Source organism: Manis javanica, chromosome 7, assembly GCF_040802235.1.
Source record: "Manis javanica isolate MJ-LG chromosome 7, MJ_LKY, whole genome shotgun sequence".
In the NCBI taxonomy this organism is placed as follows: Eukaryota; Metazoa; Chordata; class Mammalia; order Pholidota; family Manidae; genus Manis; species Manis javanica.
The window spans coordinates 131,247,192-131,264,523 of record NC_133162.1 but is presented as its reverse complement, the minus strand read 5'-3'; the positions used below and the strand labels follow the sequence as shown (position 1 = coordinate 131,264,523).

At 37.6% G+C, this 17,332-nt stretch overlaps 1 protein-coding gene across 3 annotated transcripts in view; it reads right to left on the bottom strand.

Moving 5' to 3' along the window:
* The window catches only part of CSRNP3 (cysteine and serine rich nuclear protein 3), a 179,121-nt gene extending 165,950 nt beyond the window's left edge, over positions 1 to 13,171 (bottom strand). For all 3 annotated transcript variants that reach the window (XM_073241590.1, XM_073241591.1, XM_073241589.1), the window contains exon 1: positions 12,977 to 13,171. The gene's annotated coding sequence lies outside the window, so the exon portion shown is untranslated. The remainder of the gene's footprint in view (positions 1 to 12,976) is intronic.
* Between the last annotated feature and the right edge of the window lie 4,161 nt (positions 13,172 to 17,332).

The following is a 17,332-nucleotide window of genomic DNA, read 5'->3' as shown; positions in this document are numbered from 1 at the left end:
AAGAGCAGTCCAGGCCAAAGGAATGGTGTGTGCCAAGGCCCTGGGCCAGGCACCATAGGTGATGCGGTAAGACAGGTATTAGGGGCTAAATTGTGTAGAGCCTGTGAGGACTTTGGCTATTATGCCCCATGAGATGAAAGCCACTTAAGGGCTTACGTAGTGGAGTGATAAGATCTGATTTACATTTTTTAAAGCGTTCTCATTAGTTATTTCATAAGAAAATGGAGGGTCTATGGTACAGGAAGGGTAGATTTGACAAGAGAAGGGAGAGGTCTGGAATCAAGGAAGAGAGAGGACTAGCGACCCAGGTGAGAAGTTGGTCAGTAAACATGATGAGTCAGAGGGCTGGAGAGGTCAGTAGCTTCCTTTGGGGGAGAAGAATTTAGGAAGAGGCTAGAAGGGGAGGGAAGATCAAAGTGCTTCCCAAAGCAATGTGGTTATTTAATCATACCTAGAACTCCTTGTTTCCAGACTTACCAATGATTTTATGACAGTGAAGGCCATTTTACTTGATAGGTTTCAAGTTAAGACCAATTCAGATACATTGTACCACTTTATGGTGTTGCTTTGGCAAATAAAATTCATAATGAGAAAGTAAGGGGGTTCCCTTATCATTGCAAAGGAATATGTCTTTTAGTTAGTAGAGAAGAGGGAATATTTGGAGGGTGATCATTGTCAAGGATTTACTTATTTGTGAGAAAATGGAGACAAAGAGTTAATAACTATTTTACTCACCATCCTCTCTAAAGTTACTTATTCAAGATTTCTAAAAAGTCAGACACACAACCATTACCAGCTCGAGCAGGGATTACAGGACTCTGGCTCTGGACTGACCCTGTCAGGCAGTCTCCAGCTTAGAAAGTCACTTCGTGACCCAATGTAACCAGTATTTATTTGGTTGGAGAAATTATCCTCAAGTGACTTATGGAGGTTTTGGAAGAATTACAGAAAAAACTCAGAAAGACTGAGAGCTATTGATGAATTTCTTTAAATGTTGATGTTCTCCAACTTTATTAGTTATGGGAAGCAATTTGGAAGTTCTGATATTCTATGTCATGTGAAATGGATGTAAATGATTTGTGTGGATTTGGTCACACTCATATTTTCCATTCTTAGTGGCCCTGAAGAATCTTGAACAATGTCATTAAAGAGAGATTGAACTATATGATTAGATATCTGAATAAATCCAATGAAAGGGTGGGAAAAAATGTTCCAATGCATAACAGACACTTGTTGAGAAAGAGCAAGAGAGAGTCATCCTATTATTTTTGTGTGTGTTTTCCAGTCTGATTCTATTGCAGTGTGCTCTGATGGTAGTACTAAAATTGCAATGTTACAATTGTTTCCATGGCAACAGTGTTATATTGCCGGAGAAGCTAAATTGTGAGAGAGATTAAGATACTAGCCCTTTCAGATGTCTGCAGTAATAAGTGGGAAGGGAGAACAGCTGAGGGAGAAGAGAGTTATTAGGAATGTCCTAGAACGGGTTTGTCCTACCTGCATAGTCAAGTGAAAGCAATAGTAAACATTATTAAGTCACCCTATAACACCCTATAACACAGTCACTCTATAATGCTGTTTTGAGAGTACGTGGCTGGAAGAAATTGTTAGCAAACAAAAATACAGATGATTGGATTTACATTTTCAATCACTGGAAAAGAGTATGATGTTCATTGGGTATTCCTTAGACATCAAAAATTTTAGACTTCAGAGTGTCCTGACAAGGTCATGTATTTCCTACATCCAAAAAATATGGAGCTTTCATAGGTTTTCTTGACCCATGTAATAGGGGTACTGTATTATTACTGATCCTATATCCAATAATTCTTCTGGAGAAGTATATAAAATAACAATTTTCTTAACACTGTATCTAATATGAAAATAGTTAATGATTTGTATACCAATCAAATAGAATAATCATATTTTGAATTAAAATATTCAAAAGGACAGTTCAGTACTTTTATACAAACCCAGACTCTCAAAAGACAAGTGGTTATAAGTATTTAACAGGAGAAGAAAATTATAAGTTATGAATTGCTCTGTTCAATTTATGATGTCATGAGAAATAACTGAGCTGGGACAGATCACTTAAAGAATGTAAGGGTAAAAATGTAAGTTGCCATTTTGAGATCAGAACTACTATGTCTGGCAGGTTCACGAACCTTTCTATAAATTAAAATTAATTTTCCAAAAATCATAGTTTAGAGCTTATTTGGATCTCCCCCAAGAACTTAAATATTTGTTATTAGGCGAGTTTTACAGAATAAAGTATCCAATGGTTGATTTTACAATTTTACGATTATATGACACTAGATGCCCCAATATATACATAGTAAACCTCCACGTTCATATGTGTATTTTCATGTACCTTTTATTCCTCCCCCCACTGCAACGACACTGCTCATAGAGCTAGTACACAACCACGGGTCTCGGTTGATTACCAAGGTTAATCAACAAAAGCTAGAACAAGACAAGGACAGATTGTTGGAACTAGAGATGAATGCAGAATAAAGGTGAGTAAGAGTGAAGGTACATTGAATGGTCCTGGGAACACGGAGGGAAAAGAGGAAATGGAAGAAAGAGTGTGAGAAGGATGGACGGAAATCCCAAAGGAGAAATGAACAATTTAGCAATATGAGAGATCTGGATGTTGATTTTTATCAAGAATTTAGTTATGGAAGAGCAACAGGTAGAAGAAACCAGCCTACGTTGTAGGGTCTATGGAGAAATGCTGGTTCCAAGGATGATGGAATTTGGTGCATCTCCCTTTAGATTGAGAGCGAAATGGGAAGAACTGCTTTAAACTGAACTTGTGGTGATACCTGGATCCCCAATTAAAAACATCTGTTAATTTGAAATTTAAGATCTGAGAAGCTGCAGCTGGAAAAAGCTTAGGAAAATAAAGCAATCTGCATTTACTACTAATTTGCCTGCAGGTATAAAGAAACAGTAATACTGCACGGCACTAGGACTTTATTAAGCTAATCATTAAAATTTCCCGGGAAGACTTTTACAAAATAAAGAGTCCTAGGGACTGCCAGGAATCATGGTATGATGAAAAGAATGACGCCAATTGGTTAAAAACCTGGTTTCACCATTTCCTAAATGGTTCTTCAGTGAGTTACTTAATTTCTCTGAACCAGTTTTCTCACCTATAAAATGGCACTAATGGTAACTGTTTAATGGTATGAGATGTGCCTTGTAAGTGCTTTCCTAGTAATTAACTTCTGCATTCTCCATTGGTATGTATTATGTATTCCAGATGTCCTGCACTATAGCTAAAACAAAACAAAAACCATCCTCTAGAATCTTGGCTGAGCGTGTACTTTAGCCAGATTAATAAACAAAGGAGAGCTTTGAGGTAGGAGGGACCTGACCAAATTATTTGCATTTGGAGGTGTTGAATGGCAAAAGCACAAAAACTCAAGAAAATGATACAGTTTTCTAATAAGGATGTTCTTGCAAAAGCCCACCTCAAACTCCAAGCAGGATGCAAGGGCTCCCTAAGAAGTCGCTTAACCGCCGAGTCTTACCAACAGCAATCTGAAGAGACCTGTCAGGGTACGTTCTCTCCCTGGTCAAGTGACCATGTCTTACCAAAGGGCCACCTCACACTCCAGGAAGGAATGTGAATTGATTAATTCTAAACATGCAATTTTGTAACCTAGATTTTCTCCACTTACAACACGAAGATGTTCCCTGGATTCAATATTTTCCAAAACCATGTGCTTCTTGTTTTGATTTTCATTTTCGTATTTAAGGCTACATAACCTTTCACTGAACAGCTAGCTATGCCATTATATTTAATTAAAACTCTAAAGGGAGCTGCTTGGTTTCATTTTAAATATTTATTATTACAAATCAAGTATAATTAACATTTTCTCTCATATGTCTTTCTGTATATTCCTGATTGTATCTTTAGGATGAATTTCTAGAAGTGGAAGTACTGAGCTTTCAATATGCATTGGTAAATACCAATTTATGCATCTTTAATAGTCTATTGGCATGTCATTTCACCACACCCTTGCCATTACGGGGCATTGCTTTTCTTTCATTTCTGTGAGTTTTTCAGATAATCAAAAAGAATAAGAGCAAATACACACATAGTATTTGCTATGTCCCAGGTGCTGTTCTAGCATTTTATATATATATTAAGCAGGATTCTAAGGTGGCATTCCCCTTTTGCCTGCCTCAGTGTGCATTCCTTGTATAAATCTGGGATTACAGATATGGTGATATGCCACTCCTATGATTATGTTCACAATATATGGCAATGGGATTTTGCATATCTAATTAAGACCCCAGGTCACTGACCAGATAGAGAGATTATCCAGGTGGACCTCACCTAATCACATGAGCCCTTTCAATCTAGAGGTCAGAAACAAAAGACAGATTCTCTGTGACTAATTTGAAGAGGGAAGGGATCCTGTGCCAAAAAATATGTGCAGCCTCTAGGAGTGAAAGAACTCCAGCTGCAGTAAGCAGGAAACAGGACTTTAGTCCTATAACCACAGGAACTGAATTTTGCCAACAATGAGTTTGAAAGGAGATTTTCCCCCATGGTAAACAGACAAGAACTCAGCTGAGCTGACACCTTGGTTTTAGTCGTATGAGACCCTTGCTTAGTCACACTGTGCAGGATTTTTGACCTATAATACTATATTCTAATGAAAGATGGGCATTGTTTGAGGCACTAATTTTGGGGCAACTTGTTACACAGCAATAGAAAATGAATACAACATGTATCATCTCATTTAATGTTTATCGCACACATAAAAGGTAGGCATTATTATTAATACCACTTTCACATTAAAAACTAAAGCACAGAGAATTAAAGTGATGAGTCCACGCTCGTAGAGCTAATTATTCAGAGGCAGCATTTGAACCCAGGCACTTCAACATTTGAAATCATACTTTTAATCACCACACTGTTCCTTGACTCTCGATGGTATCCTACTGCTTGAAATTGTTTTTCTTTGGATACTTGTGAATTAGAACTATTTTTCTCCATGTGCTTTCTTTATATTCTTAATGGTTGTGTGCGTTGTGCATAAGTTATTTAACATTGTTTTTCCTAGTAAAGTATAAATTTTGTGTTTGAACATTTTATTATAGCTATGAAGAGCATGCTTTGGTTTGTGATTTGGGGTATTTTTACACTACCTTTTCAGAAAAATAGATCATGAACCCTCTTTATATTCAGGTAACTTCATGGAGTTTAAATGAGAATTCTTTGAGTTTTTTTTTTTTCATACTGTCCATTATGTTCTGTGTCTTTCTTTGTTAATAATTGCTTTTCTTTTAAATAAATACATCATAATAATGTTGTTGAGCCCTTACTTGGTGTTAGAAACTAAATCTGTGAATATGTTCTCTCATTTGCACTTAAACAATGACTGAATTTACGTATTAGTATTATTTCCTTTTTATCATTGAGAAACATGAAGCTCAGAATGTAAGTAACATGCATTTTGGATGTAAGGCTCCTTTGTGACAGGAAATGTTTTTAAAAAGTACACATGCCACTTTGCAGAAGTTTAAAAACAAAACATGGAAGACAAAAGGAGAATAAAATTAAATAAATTACTCTTATTAAAAATGAGTTTATAATTAATTTGAGTAATTTTGGAAATTTTTAAAATATTGGAACTATTTTTATATTTAAAAAATTTAAAAACATAGATGATGTTTTAGCCTAGATGTTACAGATTCTTCAAGAAGTTATAGATAAACACCTGTCTGATTTTTAATCATTTTTGATTAGTGTAGCATATAGCAAAATGACCCACAAGATTTTAATGAGTGATGCTTTGTGTTGAAAAGAAGGTCTATGATCAAATAAGTCTGGAAAATTCTAAATATCATATGCCCTTTATGGAGAGTCTCACTGTGCATTAGTGTACTAAAGGCTTTATAGAAATGGGTATTGTTTAAGTTTTGTGCAGATTTTTCCAAACTTATTTAACCATAGGCTCTGTTTCATGGAACATTCAGTTGCTCAGAACTTATGTAGCATTTGTTTTCACAATTATAAAAACACAGATAGGAAAACACTATCTCATACAATTGTAACTAGCTGATGTCTAATGATTTAATTGCAGTTAACATGGAAAAGTAGAAAAACTACCTAATTAAGAAAATTTTATGGCTTTTTTTAAAACCCCTTAAAGAGGAGTAAAACTTAGGAAGCCATTAAAAATCCTGGGTCTCATTTTGTTTTTTCCATTCTTGGTTTATATATAGAAAAGGATGACTAGCAATAACAACTAAAACTGCACACATTTCCTTATTATGAAAAGTGTTGTGCATAGGTCTATCGATCTTTACAATATCATCCAGGTTAAATACTGAATTCTACAGAAAGGGAAACAGGTTCAAATAGCTTAAGGAAATTGCCAAAATATACAGAGCTATGAAGATGGCATGTCTGAGAGCTGAACTACAGTCTATCTGACTGCAAAGTCCATTATACATTCCATCAATTATTATACTGTATTACCTAGAAAACAAATAGGTAAACCAAAGTTATAATATCCTATTAGCTCAGAGTATGCATTTCTAGAAACATACATGCTGACTGGCTGACCGGATCATCCATTCAAGGGGTATGTATGTATATACACAGTTTCCATATAAATGAGCATGTTTATGGTATATTAGTAATCAATCTTTCTCTTCAGACTCCCAAACATCACATCAGGGCATGACGTTCTTTTACGCTTTTTGTCAGTTCCACCTGGCTGCTGTGGACAGTGGGAGTCCAGCAACAGACCTATGGGCTTACATTGCCTTGAGACATATTACACCCCAGCAGAATGAGTGTATTAACTCTCACCATACAACCTGGATTTCTTTGTAGTTGATTCAAGTATTATGGCTTAGAATTGTTCACCAGATACATTATAAATGGCAGAAAATAGGCCTAGAGCCAAAAAAAAAAATTGCTGAAAGAATTTTAACTTCAAAGTTGCTGAACAACTTTAACTCAAGAGAGTGGGGATTTATTGAATAAGAATATATGTATGAGAGCACTCAGAGGGGTAAAATACTGTACCTTTTATTTAACTTTTATTTTACATGTCAATATAAAAGTTACTAATTTATAATTAATCCATTTATTTAATCTATGATGCCCTGTGTGTATCAGACTAGTAGTAGAATGAAAGAGCACAGCGCAGAAATTCATGACTTGCAGAATATATACAGATGGCATCCCCTGTGAGAATAGGAGAGCTCAAATGGTGTGGGCACAAAAAAAATCTGCAATACAAAATTCTGCGTGGCTTAATGACATTAATGTGACATGAGAGCTGTGCACTGAAGAGCATTAACAGAGAGGCGCATGAAAGGGAGGGACTCTCAGAATGTAATGGGTGTCTGTCATTGGGAAGTTTCAAGAAAAGGGGACAATGACTACCTGACAAGATCATTCACTTATTTATTCTCTCGACAAACAATTTAGGGGCACATAACATGTACCAGCTTTATTAATAGGTGGTGGTGAAACAGAGTCAAAGGAAACCCCTGCCACTGAGAATTATAACGGAGGTAGTTGAATAAAAGTTTGTGGAGAGGTCAAAGAAGGTACTCTACTGACCACGCCAAGAAGCGATGGCAGGGGGAGGACAGGCCGGAGGTGGCCCCGGGCTGCTCTCAGCCCGGCCCCTGAGCTGCGTGAAGATCTCTGCATACAGAAGTTCATGACGGAAGACAGCAACCTGAGTGCCGCATTTGACACTCCTCCCGGTGGGCAGCCTGGGAGGGTCCTCTGAGGGCCCTGATTTAGATGACATAGTAAGCAGATGATCTAAAATTTTCCTTACGAGCTTTATGAGCTACGAGAAAGGAATTTTGGGAAAGCAAAACAAGATTTTTTTTTAATAGCTTTTGAAAACCTTTCCCAGAATCTTTCTCCCTTCATATGCTGACAACATCACCACCAGTATTACCTGGAAAATGATGGATGACAAATATTGATTTTTCCGTGGCTAGCATAACCTGGGACAGAAGAGGAAATCTTTGTGAATACATTCAAGAGTCCTGTTTAGGAAGTTATTTGTTTCATTTAACAAATACTTTGTTATATCCACAACATGACAGCAACTAACTACCAACAGTTGCTAGAAAACAAAACTAAAATGTATTTTTGACACTGACAGCAAAGCCAAAAAGTCAAGTTAAGAATCAGACTCAAAGGATACCAAGGGCAGGTCTAAAGTGGAGCGTTCTGGGCCACACTAAAATTCCTATGTTGTGAAGCATTAGAGATCATTTGGCCTGCCAAGCCTTTTCACTTCTTTCAATGTCCTCTTAAACTCTGCTTTTCTTTCATCCAGTATTTAATGCAGTATAGCCAATATTTAATACAAACACATAGTACTTGGCTGTGTTATTTTGCATAAGCAAATGCTCAGTTTTCCCACTAAAAAACGACTGTAAGACTCCCTCGCCGTGCCTTACTTTCTTCATAGGTAAAATGAAATTCTTCCAGGAAGGAGTAGTTTCTACAGGCCAGTCTATGCTTCTAGGGTAATGGAAGACTTAAATAGTCAAAGGGAATACATGAAAATCAAACGAGGATTTCCCAAAGGACTTTATAGTCCCTATTCCTTAAAGATATAAAAATTTACATAACAACTAATTTTACCTGGCAGCGGTGATCTTTCTTTAAAATAATATTATTAAAAATGTGCATGTTGAGTCAGGAGGAACATAAAAATGTGTTGTGTTGGTACACTCTCGTTTGTTGTTGCATTGAAGGTAGTGTGTCAAGCTCTTAATCTGACTAAAGTATGAAGGCTTTGGAAATACATCACATGGCTACTGACTACCTCTTTGGCCATGACAGTGAAATGAATGGCAAAGTTGATCTTGTGTCAAGTGGTTTCCTTGCTAAAATGTTATCCTTAGAATCAGCCTTGCTTTTATCAAGGTGATCCTAATCCTGAATTAAATGCCTGAGAAGTTATACGGAGTCTATTATCAGAGAATGCACATTCAACAGTTTTCAGGTCAAACTATTAAGTCTGTGATAACTACTGAGGTCTAAATTATCTGAGAATCAGGTGCTCTGCCCACGTGATTCATTGAGGTACATGGAACATCCAAACATGATCTTTGGTTTGATAATCAAATCCATTCCTTGCTTCTTGATTTACAATATGGTAATTCAAGAGTAATAATGCTGCTTTGGACCAATCCCCTTTTTATACCTTTATAAGCCATTTATTATACTATAAAGTATTGAATATATGCTAAGTCAAAAAAGACTTCCGATCAATAGTTTTGAATTGCTGGTCTACCATAGTACAAATGTTAAAGCAGTTTTTCATTTGCTTGAATTACCTTAAGTATATAGCTTTAGTACATAGTTGAATATTATGAAATCCGCCCCAAGCTATCTTACCCTGGTGGAATTTCCATTTCTTTTAAATCCCACCCTCCCGCTTCCAGCAATGCAGGATTACTGGCCAAACTAATGTATTTCCATTATGCACTGGAGACAACCTATATAAAGTTATCTGCCTATATTATAGGGGAAGCTATTAATATTTCATTTCCTAAGAATATCTGGTGAGACTTAAGAGAACCATGTAAACTCACCGACAAATTGGAAAAACTACTTTTAGCAAATAACGAAGTAAGAAGCAGTAAAGAGACTCTCCTAACAAACTGTATTTTGATATGTCCCATACTTGAGTGTAAGCCTGTGCAATGCATTATTTTCAGGAACTTCACATAAACTTGATAACTTTGATTGTTCCTGAAATTAAGAGTTGTTTTTATGTGCAGATAGCATAATTCATTTATGAGCCCCTCTGATTTGTTGTTTGCGTACTCTTCATGTCTTCATATTTAGGCTGAAAGTGCTCCCACTGAAGTGCTTTGCTATGTTAATTGATAAAAACTAAATACTTCCTATTATCCTCTTTTTGAAAAATAATGTGCTGACATACCAAATTAATTTAACATACCCATTAACTAACGTATTGGCTAGGTAATAGATATATTAAAACATGGTTTAAGCATGTGGATCTTTATTTGCTACATTGCTAGCAATAAATCTAAAAGACTAGCATTAATGTTATGAAAATGAAATATTATATGTCAAAAACATTTAGATGAATAGAAAAGGAAAAAAGAGGAATCTCCCTTGAATTATAATAAAATAATAGGAAGATACAACAGCTTTATGATTTTTCCTCTTGACATTTAGCTGCAAGAAAAAATTTTATAATGAAAATGTTTTAATTTAAGAGACGACCTAGGGTAGAATCCAACAATTACAATTTTTGCTTCTTGTAAAGAGAGCCATTCAGAATGAATTTTTATTTCTAAATAAAAGGCCTCAAATTAAGCAAAAAGTACATATGTGTATTTACAATAATTCCTATTAAATTTCAAATGTTTCCCTCATATAAAAACAATTTTTAGGTTGTTGCAATGTGTAATTTTTTATTAGATTACAAATGTAAGGAAGTGTCAGCATTAATCTAACATGGTCTGAACATTAAGTTTTCAAAATTCTTAATCTGTCAAAATATGTATTTAATCCTCCCCCCTATCCATACATAGCCTGAACATACGTCTCAATCTTTTCTTTATATTATTAAAATGACTGATACATTTTTAAAAAAGCATGTCTTCACTCACTGTCTTATTCAGGGTACTACTAACGCTACAACATAAAAAGAAAAAGCAAACAGTATTATGCAGAAGGAGACTAAGTTTTATATAGTGCTCTGTATTAAAAATCTGTATTTGAATCTTAAAAATGTTCGCACCAAAGGAAAGACAAAATGGTCTTGCTTTGCCATCTCTCACAGAGCAGCCTGGCAAGATTTTCATTTGCCGTGTTTCATCGTTCACTTGGACAGGAACCTCTTAACTGTTTTCTTTAATGGTTTTTCTCTCTCTTGCTTCCAAACCAGCCTGTGCGCGCGCACGTGCACACATACGCGCGCGCACACACACACGCACACGCTTTTTTCCCTGTAGTCTCTGCAGTAAACGCTACCATAGTCATTTCATGCAGCCGTCTGCCAGTGGGTGATAGAAAATGCTGATTGAGAAAAGGTTTAGCTACTTCATATCCAAAATCCGTGAACCATTAAGGAAATTATAAAAAGCTGCAACGATACACTCTGGTTTTATGCAGAACCTTTTTCCTTAGCGATTATTAAAAGGATGATATTTTTAGCCCCAGAAAGCAAAATGCATCTGCAGCAGCTGGTTTCCAAGGAAACAGAATAATTTAGAACCATGTGGAACTCTGCTCTCTAATTTTCATCAATTCTTCTTCAATCCTGGAGGTAGCTTTACTCGTAACTTATAATTTCCAAAAAATATATAACTGCCTTGACTTATTTTCTCTGACACATTACAGGAGAATACTTACCTAATATATCGCCTTAAATTCCAACCTGTGGGGGTGGATTAATTTCTACTGTCGTTTTGTTTTAAAAACCAAAATAAGAAGAATCCATCCACACTTAGAAACATGGCAATATTTTGGCATCATATAATGATTTTTAAAGTCCAGAAACAGTTCAAATTCAGACTGCAAAAGAGTATTGCTCGAGTCAATATAACACTTAAGTGTGTAAACATACTATTAGCTACATTCAGTTCATTTAAGAAATTAAGATAGTTCTCCATTCATCCACAGAATCTTTTCCCAATATTTAGTAGTTTTTCTCCACTTCTTTAATTTTGCAAGAACAGTTATGTTTTTGTGTGCTTTTCAAAGACAAAATCGGTCTCAAGCAAAAACAAAAAAAATCTTTAAAAATTATATACATTCATTCCTATTAGTTTGTGATGCATTCAGAAGCAATATTTATAAAATGTATTAACAAATCATTTACATCACTGAAAGACTCATTTATTATTATAATCAACAAGTATTAATTGATTGCCAGTGTGCCCAAGTCAGTAATAACCTTTCTTAAATGAAGTTTTATTTAAATGAGATTCCCACACCCTTAATTAACCTATACCTATGAATTAAAATAAATATAAAATTAAATGACTTGGAGTAAAATTATTTTTCTTATGTCGTTACTGGAAGTGTGTCATTTAGTCCATATTTAGAACTCTCCCCTGTTTTCCCTAGGGGAAAATAAAGACACTATATAAGAGATGTAAGCAACTGGTAAAGTAAAATCTTAACTTTTGATCTGTTAAAGAAATCCTTTGCATATTACCAATAGTATACATGGAATTCTAGATATATTTGACTGATAAATAAAAGTACCAATAAACCTTGCCTATTAAGATGCTATTCTTCATATAGAAGTAATATTTAATCCTTCACAAACAGGTTTCTGAGCTTTTAAAATGAGAACAGCCACATGCATGTTGATAAATGCAGATAGTTGTTTGTCATATAAGCTTACAATTTACTAAATTAAATGATACAACTACTCAGTAGCATGAGATGGAGAAGTAAATTAAAGGACTTAAATGCACACAAATCATTCGGTCTAAATTAGTGCTACAAGAGTCTACCACGTGCAAAAATTATTTTCCCAAACCATTTATTGCATTGTAAATATTAAAAGACAACACATGAAATTTTATATTGTATATGCAAAGCTCCATTTTCTCAGGACCTGTGGAATTTGCCTAGCTCACCCCATCCTTGCTCTGATTCCCAGTAACATAAGCTTGCATAAAAACAAACCCACCAAAGCACATGATAACTCATTTTATCTATTAATTCGGTTCAATATCACTTTCTTAGAAAGTTATCCAAGATAACACATGCCTCTGGTGGTTTTTTCAGCCAAGGGTTTGGCAGGGAGAAAAGAACAGCTCATTGCAAAGCTTCCTCAGTGATGGAAGGGACACACTTTTGGGAAATGCTTTCAGAATCATTTCCCTATCATAAAATTGTCTCAGTAGAAATTGAGGAGCATTCTATTTGGAAGAAAAAGATGTTTTCCCCATTTTTTTTTTTTTTTTTGGTTCTTACCTGTAAATATGGTTTCTGGACTTCGGCTCCGTCAGAACAGACTGAGTTGTCGGCTCCTCCCTCGACTATCCATCAGCGAGCAGCTGACCAATCACAAAAGCCAGATCCTGGCATTCTCCATTGGCTCATGCTTCCTGCTCTGCTTCTAGCCCCGCTTTCCTCCCACCCCCACTGTCTAGAGGACAAATCCTTGCAGCTGGGAGGGAGGGCGGGAGCGGAGGGAAGGAATATGGAGAGAGGAAAGGGGGAAAAAGATGAAAGCTATTTCAAAGAATAGCTCCAAATTATGGGAAATACCTGCAGGTGAACTCAGCCTAAGTAAAATGTCTGGCTCTGCATTTAGGAAAGCAGGGCTAATCAGTGCCTCCCCCATCTGAAATCAAAGCACAACAGTCATGGAAAAACCTAGGTAAATGGCCTATATTTTCAGCTCCCACTGATTTTTCTCAGTGAAAAAAAAAAAAATTTATCTCCTCCTGGTACATTTTGATACGATAAAGGAGGTTGCACCTGAACATCAACAGTATGCATATACAGTTTGCAAAGAGAGAAAATGAGTCAAGATCCTTTACATTAATGCAGCATATTATTGCATTGTTTGCACTGGTGCCATTTAAAGCCAGTTTCAGAACCTAATCAGGATGAAAAAGATAATTCTTGCTGGAAATCAGAATAGTAAAATATTGCAGTTATGTGGTTTGCAGTACTTCGGATTCCTTCAATGCTTGCATCAATTTGCCTTTGTGAATAACGGAGCTTGTGAAAGATTAAAAAGGGATCAGTCTCTTAGTTGCCACGTCTCTAAGTAACTAATTGTACTCCAGTTTTATTCACTAGCCTGGAGCAAAATCATTTTACTTCTGAACTAAGAAGCACAACGCACACGAAAGGACAATTGAGGAAAACATTGTTAGAATTATACAAGACAACAGAGCAAATCCACAGTTTAAAGGAGGCTAGGATGGAATTAACACATACCTCATTATTATATACGGATTGAATTCCTAATTTTAAACTTTAATACCAAACTGGCTTTTTATAACAAAAAGTGCTACTCATTGAGCTTCCGCTAGAAGAAGGGGTCTGTTAAAGTTTCCTCAAGGAGACATAAATTAAAAATGGACGTTATCTCTATCTTCGCAGTATGGACTTTCTATCTGAGCTACAGGCTTTGCTACTCAAGTCCTTAAATCTGTAACGGCCTCACGGAAATCAGACCAAAGGGAGACAAAAGAAATAAAAGGACGAGAAAGTTTTGATCTCTAAGAGCACCTGGCCGGAGGGTGCATCATTGGAGGCCCGGGAGTAATTGCAGGAAAGGGTTCAGGAGTGTCGTCTGGTTAGGAGGGGGCGGGGCTGGTCACGTGACCTGAAAAGGACTTTAGAGGGAAGCGCTCTGGTTTCCGCCTTGTCTGAACAGCTACTGGGACTCACCTTGAGAGACCCTGCTAGAGATAAGGGGGAGGCCAGACTGCCCTTTCCTCCTACCCCCACGCCCTCCGCTGTGGAAGTGCTTTCCAAGCCTCTGCGGACCCACTGCTCCGACTAGCTGGGGGCATCGTGAGGGCGGCGTTTCTTAAAGCGGGAGCGTGCGGCCCTCGCCCCGGCATCCTTGCTGGGAGGCTTCTTTAAAGGCAGGTCTGTGAATCTCGGCCGGGACGCGAGGACTCGGCAGTTGGGGAGTTTGCTAGCACTTCTCTGGCCAGCTCTCCCCGGGGTTTTTAAAATGCCACTACGCTGTGGGTCAGCGACTCAGCACACAAGTGTTCCTTAAACACAAAGTGTGACCAACATTCTCCTGGTCATGTTGTAGGGAGGGGGTCTTTCGCAGCCCTCCTCCGTCACACAGGACAAGCAATATGAAGCAAGATGAGAAGGCCAGAAGATAGTTTTATTTAGCAAGGAGAAAGTACACCGTCCAAGACAGCAGGCAGCGCGCGAGGCCAGGACCAGCCCTGCTTATCTGGATTCTTGCTGGTTCAGTAGGAAGTGTGCACGGTGGGTTGACAAACAGGTTCAGACCGTGTCACTGCTCCTGCTCCGCGCATGCTCTTGCTCATAATGCAGACAGAAAATCCCACAGGAGCAGCGGGTGATTCCAACGATCGTGTGATGGACCAAGGTTGTTCTTGACCATGTCTCGGTGTCCTTGGTGCAGGCCTCAGCCTTGGGGCTTTCCTGGCTCTGCCTTACTGCTCGTTTTAGGAAAAAGAATGGGTATAAATCTACCTAGAAGGTTTTTCTTTCTTCTTTTCTCCTGCTCATATCTTACTAACTGCCTGCTCTAACAGTTAGACTATGGCACCATTATCTCAGAGGAAGAAAAAGAGAGGTTTGGGTGAAAAATAACAAATCTATTTTGGACATTTTGAAATTTTTGTATATCCAGATAGAAATATTTAGTAGTCAGGTGAAATCGTGGGTAGGTCTCGGGGGTAGTCTAATCTGGAAAGCATCTAGAGCGTGGGTTAAAGCAGTGAGGGTGATGGGTACCCCAAGGGCAGAGCTTCTCAAAATCGTAGCTCAGGAAACTCCTTTCGCGGAATTAAAAATGCAGGCTAACAGACTCCATTCAACACCTACTGAATTTGGAGTGGGGCTTAAGAAGTTCCATTTTTAATAAATTTCCACCCAACTTTCCTTGTACACTGATGTTTGAAAACCATCACTTTAGAAAAAGAAGTAGATTTGAAACAGGATTGAATAGGATTAAGTCTTCCTGACTATGAAGAAAAATGCTGAGATGTAAACAGTATGTAAGAAGAGGAGGGACCCCATTTTAAGGCTAAGATGCCATTTTAAAAACCAGAGTTAGGAGGTAAGATTTACAGTGATTAGCCAACAACTGACTCCATCGTAAGTAAAGGCAAGCAGTTCTAAATGGCATGTTCTCACTGCTTGAGGGAAACCAATATCTTGGAGGAGACCAGGACTAATAGATTCCTTGTTAAGTTTATTTTACAGAATATCTAGAGGACTACAGATGAGGACACAATGTTTCTCACTGTAAACATCATGAGACCATGTCAAGCCTATGTCCCTTGGCCCTTTACCCTATTCTTGAAATCCTTAAAAACCCAAATCCTTAACCTTTAAGTGCACCTCCTCTCTGAAGTTGCCCACACCCCCTTCTGAGTGTGTACTATCTTATCAAATAAACTTTCCTGTTGCATTCCTATTGTTGCTTATTGCACTTCTTCTCTGAACTCTTTTTCATGAAAAATTAAATAACTCACCGACCTCCACCTCTGATGGTAAATGTCTTTGTTATTTGCTATTTCATTCCGTTTTCTAGTCGTAAGCCCAAGTCTTCTCTCTGTGCGTTCTATTTCACACAAGTAGGGAAGGTCTACTGAGATCTCTGATATGGCTTGCAAGTTCCCATTGACTCAGCGACCCCGACAAAGCTGTGGCTGTGTCATCTTGCTCTTTAGCAGCCTGAATGAACACTCCTTTCTTTGCCTTGGGAAGTTCTTAGAACATAGTCTCACTCCATCCAGGGCTCTGCAGCTCCCCCAGATTCTGGGGCGGTAGGAGCTTAGTTCCCACACCCTGCAGATTCAAGCAGACACTGGACACCAGGTGACCCTGACTTTAGGAGTTGGGGAGGGATTTTTCCCTATGCTGAGCAGGAGTTCAATGAACTTTCCTTTCTGCTCTCTGGTCTTCCTTGCTCTCTGCTGCCTGCATGGCTGCTGCCATTCACTACTACTCTCACTTTAATGAATTCCTTCCTTAACTGCACTTGTCTGACCTGTTCACGACTGACCAGGTCATCTTTCTTGATCAGAGCCAAGGGCCCTCTCCCAAGTCGAGGGCTCACCTAGCGTGCAGGGAGATCTTTCCAGATTGGATTGCCCAACAACAGATTGATAATGAAACTCTGGGGATTACTTAAATTTAAAAACACAGAAAGTGGAATGAAGAAAACATTGCTAGGGGGAACAGTTAGCAAAAAGCGGAGCCAAGAGAGCAGCGTAGCGAAAGGCGAAGGAGTAGAGGATTTAGGGAAGATGCCCTAGAGGCCAATGCAAGGTGAGCCCCTTGCTACGCACTGTTCACGGAGGTCAGCTTACAATCCCCCAGAGCTAGTTATGATGTAGATTTTCAGACCTTGAATCACAGCCTGTATTTTAACAAGATCCCCAGGTTAGTAGTATGCACATTTATGTTTAATTTTTTAAATTTTTTTAATTGAAATATACTTGACACGTGACACTGTGTAAATTAAGCTGTATGTGTTAATTTGATACATTTATATATGCAATATGATTGCCATTGTTACATTTATATATGCAATATGATTGTCATTGTAGTGGTAATTAGCACCTCTATTTGTGTTACATAATAATCATT